The sequence below is a fragment of the Habropoda laboriosa genome, unplaced genomic scaffold (assembly GCF_001263275.1).
Source record: "Habropoda laboriosa isolate 0110345459 unplaced genomic scaffold, ASM126327v1 scaffold212, whole genome shotgun sequence".
NCBI lineage: Eukaryota > Metazoa > Arthropoda > Insecta > Hymenoptera > Apidae > Habropoda > Habropoda laboriosa.
In genome coordinates, this window is record NW_017100509.1 from 1,433,274 (window position 1) to 1,444,035 (window position 10,762).

General features: G+C 40.4%; 1 protein-coding gene across 1 annotated transcript in view; it reads right to left on the reverse strand.

Moving 5' to 3' along the window:
* Nucleotides 1-10,762, reverse strand: part of LOC108576172 (tubulin polyglutamylase TTLL4-like) — a 218,403-nt gene that overhangs the window by 69,333 nt on the left and 138,308 nt on the right. The window contains exon 4 of the mRNA XM_017939116.1: nucleotides 6,740-6,775. The gene's annotated coding sequence lies outside the window, so the exon portion shown is untranslated. The remainder of the gene's footprint in view (nucleotides 1-6,739; nucleotides 6,776-10,762) is intronic.

A 10,762-nucleotide genomic window follows, 5' to 3' on the forward strand; every position in this document is an offset into this window, starting at 1 on the left:
TTTTTAATTCGGGGGTGTAACGAGGCTGAATTATTTCATGGACACGTGAACGAATTTGGAATGTAGGATTTTGGTTTTAATAATAAATTAGGTGGAGAAAATTGTCGAGGTGTTAAACGTAGGGTTGGATTAATGAAATTAGAAAGTGAGTGGTAATTTCATGGTAAAGAGGTCTTTAATTATGTCGAAGAACACGAGTATACAGTGGATGGATATTTTAAGTAGAATAGCGCTTCATATGACAGACACATCGCGTCAAATTAATGTGTAAACACGAACTACCGCTAAATATTCTAATTACTTATTCGAACAATTAATTTCCCTCCGTTAAAACAAGAAAACCCTGCAACATTATATCCTACAAAGCAGTGAATTAATATCATTCAAATTTTAAACCAAGCAAATCCATTAAAAATAAAGCCAGAACTCTATACGTCCATCTCAAAGTCACACAAACTCTGCACATAATCCAATCACCCCCTAATTATCCCAAATAACGACAAAAACCCCATAGAATCACTTTGCCCGCAACTCAACCTGCCCATCGAAAAATGAATCGCCTTATCGTTATTCAAAACAGCGGCGGCGTTTGGAACGAGCGAACCAGGTATCGCAACAAAGCCAGATCAATATTTCCCAACAGAGGTAACCACTACACACGCCGGCACAACCACCGACGTCCCGGCAGCCCTATAGCCCAGCGGCAAACACTTGAAAAATTGGCCAAAACAAAAAACCCTCGATCAATACCGTTCGAACTGCAACAAAGCGGTGGGACGTCTTCGATTCTTTCCGAAACCGGCGGTCGCGTGGACAAGCGAAATAAGAAAGAACGGAACGTCTGTCCGTGATCAGGACAGGCGCGATCCCTCAAAGTCCACCCTAGGATGCTCGTTAGAAGCTCTCGAAGAAGTAGGCCACGGAGAAAGCGCCCCTGAGAAAGCTCAGCGGCGCCCTAGACTCGCGACGCTTTATCCGGCGAACATGAAACGAACCGACGCCAACGTCAGTCTCGACGACGTCTGACGAAGCTGCCCGTCAAGCGGAAGACGTCGTCTGACGTACCACTGGAACAGGCTAGCACGATCAGCGTGGAGCCAGAAGCGCTCCCGCTGAACGCGGCTTTTCCATTCAGCTTTCCACGTCCCGGGGAAGCTTTCCGCGGACCAGAGAGAGGAGAAGCAGACGAACGTATCCGTCAGAGACCGCGCTGCGACGTCCTCCACGGCCAGGAGAACAACAGTCGCCGGAAGAATCCTTCACGTTTCCTGACTGAAGCGTCGCGACGAGCGTCGTTACGACGAGAAATCGAGGCAGGGTAACACGAGGAGAGTGGAGGTCGTTGGCGTCGCGACGCCTCCCGTGGGGTTAATTTTAGATCGAACACCGGTGGGAACGAGGATGGATGCGACTAGGAACGCCCATGATTGCTGCCGCGTGTGCGCGTTGCGACGCTTCGGCCACGATTAAATGGCGACTCGGATTTCTGGGTGCTCGGGATCAGTTGATAGTAACTGTCGTTTCGAGGGACTTGTTGTTTAATGATTTTAGTGAAAAGTGCTTTTTATTTTATTTGACGAAGCTTGTATCTTGCACATTTTTTACATTCTTGCAAAAGCACTTGAACTGTGCTGCAGGTAACAAGTATTTCGATAATTAAGAGACTGATAATTAAGTACACGTAATTATGTTCTAAATGAAATGATCTCACTGTACTGCGAAACATACAGAATTTAGTTAATCGTCAGACATGTTCTATTAGAATGCAAGAGTGGAGACAGCGACCATAAGCGAAGTATCACCGCATGAAACTGGAAGTTAAAGAAATTATACTACTAGTAGTCTAAACTTTAATAAAAAACTTGAAGAAAAACTTGATACACGTTGAAAAAATTTTCCCTTTAATAATATTCTAAAATATTGCAAGGGTAAGACAGTCGGAATAGTCCGAACTTGAAGAAAATAAAATATCGCGAGAATAAAGACAGTCTAATTAGTTGAAACTTGAAGAAACAAGAGGGAAAAGCCTGATACTCTTCAGAAGCTTTCTCTTTTAATAATACTATCGTAAAATATTGCAGGAATAAAGACAGCAGTGATTCTATCAATCGCATTAAAAGTAGAATCGCAACTTCTTACTCTAAAACACGTAAAAATTCCAACACTTTACAAGCTACCAAAAGAGCTTCCCTTTTCTTTATCGGAAAAACATTTCCTCGCAAATCTCCACATTTCCTCCAAGCTTCCGAACCCAATTCTCACGAAGGAACATACTCGAACGAAGAAAATGAACACCGACGATCGAAGTTTTTTCTCACGAAGAATCGCGTTTCCTTCGATCCTACCGCGATTTTCGTCTCACTGTACGCTCACTGTGTCACTCTGTTCTGAAAGTTAGGGGAGCTTTCCACCTTTGCCATTCTACTAGGATTTCATGACGAGACGCGGCGAGCTTCTAGAGAAGCATCTCGGCGAACTGATGAGCTTTCGAAGCTTGCGGACGGCAAGCATCGCGACGCTGTAGCAGGCAAGCATGAAACAGCGGTGGAACAATTGCGCGGGCGGATATTGATTCGTTTCCTCCGGTTTCCCCTAGGTGCAAGCTCGACCGAGTGTTTCAGTTGACGTAAGCACTCCCATTCGACGTTGTAGGAAACTAGTGTTATTAAATGTGTGAAACTTTTGCGAGGAATATAATGGCGTATTTGCTTCTTCTATGGAAGATCGTTCTTGAAATTTTTTTTTGCCTTGTAGGAAATAATTCGGCGGAAATAATCTTGCTAGAAATGATTTCAGATACAGATATTTATCTGTGACTAGGGAAACGAGTCTGGTACATCCCATTGGAAAACGTCTGATCAGTGACTCACGTTCTAGCGTAACAGGCAAGCACGAAGAACAGAATCATCCCTTGAACTTCGTTGGGAAAAGCGGGAAATGTATTTCGCGAGCTTTATGTGGTAAATGATGCATTAAATTAATTATACGAACACTGTAAATACATATGGAGAAATCTAAAAGAAGGGATTTAATGGTGTTAGGTCACCGACTTGTCTCAATTTTCAAAGGAAATTAACCCTTTCGTGACCAGATTATTTTTTAGAAGAATTTATTATTTATCTACCAATCATTGTCTTTCTTTATCCAAAGATATTAAGTGTACAATCAGACGGAAGAGCACGCTAAATAAGATTGAGCTTTGTTAATTCTAGACTTTGTAGCTTTTTTGTAGATTGCATAAATAAATTAGTGAAATAAATGAGCAAAGTTGTAGCGATTCTAATGGCTGTTAGTTTGAATAAATATGTTAACTTCTGGAGGAGTTACGGGTATTTGAATTCAGCCAACGAAATTCGACAGAGCTTTTTTAAGGACCTGATACATAATGCTCATTCAAACGAAAATGAATAGAAAAAGGAAAGAATGAAACCAAGATAAATTCATCGATGAAATTGTTCAAATAACAATTATTCTATCCTTCAAATCTGCACTGGAGTATGACTTATCACTAGACTACCGAGTTTTCAGAACAGAAAAATACACAGAATGCACATTACAAGCTAAAATATAACGCCAATTGCCTATCAACCTTCTATTTTTCCAATTACATCCACAAAAATCCTCATTTGCATAAAATACCGCAGTCGACTTGTCATAGAAAATGGAAACACCGTTGAAAATTGCGGTTTCTGTATTCCAGTCACGTGCCTCGTCGTCCAGGCACAGCCAATCATCCTTTCAGCTTAAATCTCATAAAATCCGTAGTGTTCCTCTTGTTTGACCCAATTCACCCGTGATTCGACGCGTAGCACGCGTTACATAAAGTGCTGGAACGCGTCATTGAGGACGCGTGGACGACTCGCGACCTCGAGAGCTTTTCAACGCGGTTCCGCGTGTCGTCCGTTCGCGACAAAAGAGCGCGCGGCGACGCGCGTTCGCCAGCAGGAAATTGCCCGACATGTCGGAAGTTTACTCCCGCGTTTGCCAAACCGCTTCGTTTCGCCGCTGTAAATCCTTTTGATCGGCGATCGACGCACCTGATAATAGCGTGACACGGGGGGAACACGCCCGTTTCTGCGCCGAATTAACCCATTCATCTGGCATCCTGTGTTTACGAGCCGCGATAATTGACCGTGAAATTGGGTCAAGAAGCAATTACGCGTGCTAATGAAATTAGTCTAGTTGCGCAACGCTGGGCCGCGAATCTTCCCGCGAGTCGAAGCATTTTAGGAGAATTTTAGTTGAAATCGGGGCAAAATTTTAATTCTGGGTGTGCATTGACTTGTTTATTATTTCACGCATCCTGCGGGAGTCAAGATGGACACTGTGGAGCGATGTGAAAACGAAGAAAAATTTTTAAAGATCCAGGAATTAGTGATTTAAAATTGGTAGTAACGTTAAGTGAAGAACACAGAATCATAGTTCATACAAAAAAAAAAAAAAAAAACGTGCGACAATATGGGAGAGATTTGAATGTCGAGAACCTTTTTTTCACGGTTTTAACCCTCTGTAATTCAATTTTTCTTCATTCACGATCGAATAAATTAGGGTTGACTGAAATTGTACATTAAGATGGGAAAATCAAGATTGATTTTCTTGAGTATCATAAATTTCCATCTCTAAATTTTGCAAATCATTGGCAAACAATTTTTTTTCTAATAAATTGCCTTCTAATTTACTGTTTGAGTGACACTCTCTGGTAAAATAGAAATATTAAAAATGTGTGCTCTATTTTCTTCCATCTTGAAAACTGTGCTGAACTAGTAATCACGACGAACAAACTTTCAAAAGACACACGAAGTTACAACCTCTCAGATTCTATGCAAACTTGATACATTTTCCAAGTCACGTGTCGTTAACAAAGGGTGAAACTTCATACGCGCACTTTCCATAGATGGAACGCTATCAGAGGAAACGAAACACTTGGAAAGCGGAGTGCAGCTGTAAAACAGCCTACCTACTGAAAATAATGTATAATTTTGATGTATGCACAACGGCTACAGTTTCACAAATTTGCAGCCATTAATGCACAAATTTCCCTCCCATTAAAATCAATTTCTCGCCGGCCAAATTCACATGTTGCCGCTTGATCACGTGTACGATAATTAACTCCTATAATTAAGGATCGAGTAATGTCCGTGTAAAAGCATTTTTCCGCAATTTGCTTACAAATTGTCCGTAATTATGTGAAAAAGAAGAGAGAAGAGAGAACGTCACCAATAATCTATCAGAGTGCCGCCCGTCGTTGGTTTCCTTCGTGACGTGATTTAACCACGTATGATACATTCTGAATGAAATGAAACATTTAATCACCGCGCATCTATCAAGTGTTAATAATACCAGCTTCGACGTGCATCCACGCAGAGGAATCTTATAAATACCGTAAGCGTAGCAATGCAGTTATAAACATCACCGATCACACAAGCCGAAAGACCTTCCAGCAAAAAGTGAAACCTGTTCTTGAATTACGAACGCGAACATGTCGTATTTAGCTGATTTCTTTCCCTCGTCCTCCTTTTCCTTTTTTCCCACACTTTCCACGTCTCGCTCCTTTTTATTTTCCCTTCGATTCGAAAGCAATCGCGAATCGAAATGGCCACTGAAAGGAATAAGATCAAATTTTACTGACTTTTTTCCCAGACTTTCCACGTCACACTATTTTATTTTCCCTTTGATTCGAAATGGCCACTGGAGGGAATAAGATCAAATTTTACTGATTTCTTTCCCTTTTCCCATTTTCCCACACTTTCCACGTCACACCTTTTTTTAATTTTCCCTTCGACACGAAAATTTTCGCGAATCAAAATGACCATTGAAAGGCATGAGATAAAGTTTAGCCGATTTCTTTCCCTTTTCCCACACTTTTGTTTCATTTTCTCTTCGATTGGAAAGCTTGCACGAATCGAAAGGACCACTTAAAGAAACAAGATCGGTCAGAAAGACGACAGGGAGATTGCAAAGTGTGCTGCTGGCGTCGATGAACCCACATTTTCAACGTGCAGCTAATTGATGGTGGTATAAATCCTTTTAACGCGCGTTAATTCGCCGTTTACATGTCTTAAATGGATAGTCGCGCGATACGCAGGAGAACAAGTTGGCTACTTTATATGCAGTCAAAGTGCGACCAATTTACGCCACGCTTTTTCGCTCTGTCGGAACGATCATCTGCTAAACATCGGTCTGTCTTTCGACAACGTTCCGTAGGGGCCACGTGGAACATAAGCGAGGAGGAACATGCTCCTCGGGCGTTTATATTATCGACGATGATGGTAGAATTGGTATTTTCTTAATAGAAACAGTAAAAGTGTTGACAGCGATGCGGAAATTAGGTTTGATCGATGACTATGAAATTATAACAGTACGCGGTAAATTTTAGTTACCGTTTTTAATGAAATTCGAAGCTTGATAACTTCTGTTGCGCGGTCAATTTCAGAACTTAGGGTTAAATACACTTCTGATGACAAAGAAATAAGTGAAATAAGCTCGCAATGAGTAAAATCTTATAGAAAGTAGAAATCCCTCTGGTTTCTATTTTAAAATTAATAAATTAGATTTTTAGTTCCTGTCTAAGATTGTTTAAGCTGTTTTCAATAACTTAACTTATTAATTATAAAACAATTCCTTCCTACACTTAAAGCAAAGGATATTTCTACTTTATACACAACAAATGTACAATTATAATTGAATTAATCCTGGAAATGAATGAAATTGTAACTCGACTGAAATATTTATCACTCACTCTCTTCAACAGCACTCGTGGCGGCTCAGCATTCTCCTGCAACAAACAAGCAAACAACAAACTTTTACCTAATTCACAAAATCGTATATTTATAAGAATGAAAAGCTAAAAATTCAAAAACCCAGTCTCGTTACAAAAATACAATTATTTTCTCCCTAAACATTAAACTTCGAAATGATTTAATTACGTTTCTCGTTAAAGTAACGCGAAAAAAAAAAGAAAGACAATATAAGGCGAAGGAAAACTATTAAAACTTCGTTCTTGGTGAGCTTTTTGGCTGGTCGTGAAATAAATCGTATCCATTTGCATTACACGCGACTCGAAGGCACTGTGAATGGAGCTTTTTAACGAGGCCATTAAGAGCGACATGAACGTGTACGAAACGCGATCAGATAAAAATCTCTGTTACGAATTTCCTGTTCATTAATAGCCCAAAACATTTATGGTTTCTTATAAAAGCTAACTGTAGATATACACGTATAACAGCCGTGCCGCCGCGCGGGTAATTATATTTACCCCTAAATCTTTCTGTTATCGATTTCAAATTAATGACCCCGGGGCATTATCATACGGTCATTAAGAACGCGTTCCGCGTGACTACCGTTTCCTCTCAAGTGCCGCTATAAATTTCGCGTATGGCCACGGGGATTACGGCGTGCTCGCTGACGTTTACACCGCAATTTTGCAAAAGCTTGTCGAACCCCGGCACGCCTACGTTTCGCTATATTTATTTTACGAACGGATTCGCGCGCTCCGACACGCGATTGCTCATTTTCTTTGAAAAGTGTAAATAACTAGAGGTATAAACGCAGACGGTGTTGTTCGTTAAAAAATGTAGGAGAAAATATGCGACATTTGAAGAATACTGTGAATCGTTTAAATTACTTACCGATAATATTAGGATTATGCAGAAATTTTGGTCTTGTAAATACACAAAAGGGCGGGAAATTATTTGAATTCGAAATAATTGTATTTGAGCGCTGAAAAAATACTAAAACTAAATGTACGATATTTGAAGAATATTGTGAATTAATCATTTAAATTACTTATCGATAATATTAGGATTATGCAGAAATTTTAGTCTTGCGAATACACAAAATGGCGGGAAATTATTTGAATTCGAAATAATTGTATTTGAGCGCTGAAAAAATACTAAAACTAAATGTACGATATTTTAAGAGTATCTATTGTGAATTGTTTAAATTAGTTATCGATAGTATTAGGGAAATACGAAAGTTTCTACCTTTCTTCTTTTTACCTTGCAAATACACAAAAGGGCAGGAAATTATCTGAATTCGAAATAATTGTATTTGAACGCTGAAAAATCGACTAAAACTTTTGCACACCCCTAATAAATCACGATGACTGATGTTTCCAACCAAAGGAACTCTTGCATATTTCCACCTAATGAATTGTTCACTTGCAACCAAAATTTTCGATCGATTTAGTAATTAAAATACGTGTAAACTGAATCTTGAAGACATCACTGTCTTCACCTCAATCTTCGTTAAATATAATACAGATATCTTCATTCACTCATATCACGCTAATAAAAAACTGAATACGGAACGCTAAAAATTAATCTCCACAAATCCATCAATTCTCCAAAACCACTCCCGGATAAATCACAGAACTAGATCCACCCTCCCCATCACCTCGCAACATTGTATTTTATATCGAAAAATAACACAGCACATGCTCGAATCACCGATTACCAAAAAACAAAAAACCAAACAAAAACCATTCAATTTCAGGGGTACCACGAGAGGAGGCCTGGACACGTACGAGCTAATAGTTTTCGACGAAAAAATTGCTCCGGTCCCCGATTACCCGAAACAATTTCACACCGCTCAAAGAGGCGGCTTACCAGAAATTCCACCTCCTCCCCGAAACACGCTATGCTTCATTCGATCGATTAGGGAGTCCGCAGCAAAATGGAAAAAATCGAGCAGACTCTGTTCACCGGAGGATGCGACGTCGTTCTCTCTCTCTCTCTCTCGCGAGAAATAAAATCGGGCCAGAGGGCAGGCATAAAGGTGTGTATAAACGGAACGCTGGTCCCGAGGATAAGAACAACCGGGATACGTATTCCGCCAGGAGCGTCGACGAGGGGAGAGAGAAAAGGTGGAGAAAATAAGAAGGGCGCGGGCGTCCGCGCGGGAAAAGACGGATTGGATGTATACGGGAGGAGGGAAAAAATTAACAGCAGCACGTTTCAAGCTGTGCAATAATTCCCGAGGCGCGTGTTACACGCTGCCGTTCCGCGGTGTTTTCTTTTTAAAAATTTATGGGCGCAACGACTCCCGACGCAACAGCCGCCGCCGCCGCGAGCTGAATTTGTACAAATAAGAGGGAAAAAAGTGCGGTGCTTCAGCCAACGGGGACGGTCAAAGTATGCAACATTCTCTTCTCTGGTGGTAATAAAAAAAAAAAAAAGATAAAAGTAGGGAACAAGTGCGCGCACGGGGTTAACGGAGAAAAGTGTCGGTGAATTTAGGAGTTCAGGTGTGCCTACTGTGTTAAATTAGCAATTCTTTTCTGGTTTCAATGGTGGCAGCTGAGAATGTAACTGCTTCTGCGTTGGAAATTTGCAATGGTTTCGCGTAAAGAACTAAGTACGGGTGTTCTGCATTAATAACGAACGGAGAAATGGCTACTTTCTGGTTATTTTGTGCGAGGAATTGTAGCCAGATCGCGGACCTTGATAAAGTTGATGTATGTTATTGGGTGTTGTGCCTGTTAACTACGAGTTCAAGGCGATAGCGCAGGTTAAATTTGAAATATTTATCGAGTACACGGCGAAGAAGCTTTGGTGTATGTTGGTGTAGTTTAAAGATCTACTATTTACGTGGTTTCAACATATCAGAGAAAACGAATTAACGGTGATAGTTAAATTAAATAGACAGGAAAAATTGCAATTCTGCGGACCTTGATGTAGCAGTGAAATTAATGGAAAAATGGAATAAAACATTAAGTCTGACTCGACGTAAGAATTTTTGCCAAGCCACTTTTTTATGCATCGATATTATACCGAAACTTAGTTAATTTCATAACTAATATAACGCTGAAATATTGAAATAAAGGGAAACTACATGGTACTGCCTGTGAGACTAACTGAACTGTTTGGACCGCAAAGGGTTAAAAACGCAATCGTCATCGAAAAGCTGGAAAATTGAATACGATATTGGCAGAGATAAGGAGAAATTTCTAGGTAGATTATAACATTATACTCGAGTTTATTTTAAAACTGTCTATGAAAATTTCTGATAACCATACCAGTTTCTGAAGGAGTATTTCTTAACAATACCCTGTGAGAAATTATAATTATAATTAACAATAGTTGTGAAGAAAATCACGATGAAACTCGTATCGCTGTGTATCGAAGAAACAAACACAGCGGAGATTCTTTCATCGGGGAACAATAGTGAAACGATTATGAACGATACCGTAACACCGGCGCTGAAATTAGCGTGCAAATAGCCATTTTTATCGACTCTACCCGGCAGAATCATGAAAATAATTATCTCTTAACAGCTTCCTCGGGGCAACATTTTTATACGGCGGCTCGAATCCTTTAACAGGCATTCTCAACCTTTTTAAATCCACCGCGGCGAAGGCAGATGAAATTCATAAAGTGTTAAAAACCGCGGCTCGATCGCTCGCCGATAACGTTGGTAAGAACGCTAATTACACCGGTCGGCAAAGTGTTAAAGCGTATACCCTCGTACCCCGAAAGGGGTTCGCTGTGCGCACTCCGTCTAATTGGATGTTCTAATTATGCACATAAGTAAAACGAGATGGGACGATGTGTTCCACGATTCATCGTGTACGGGATACGTGAGAAAAATCTTTCCAAGTCTGTGCCATAAGCGTGACTTGGAAAGATGTACGGGCTCTGTTCGAAGATGCGGAAATAAGTCCACTGGGAATGCAATCCTTTTCTTTTTGAGACAGAGAGACAGAGAGAGAGAGAGAGAGACGTGTCTCGTGAGCATTGGATAATTGGATCGTTTTGCTCTATTT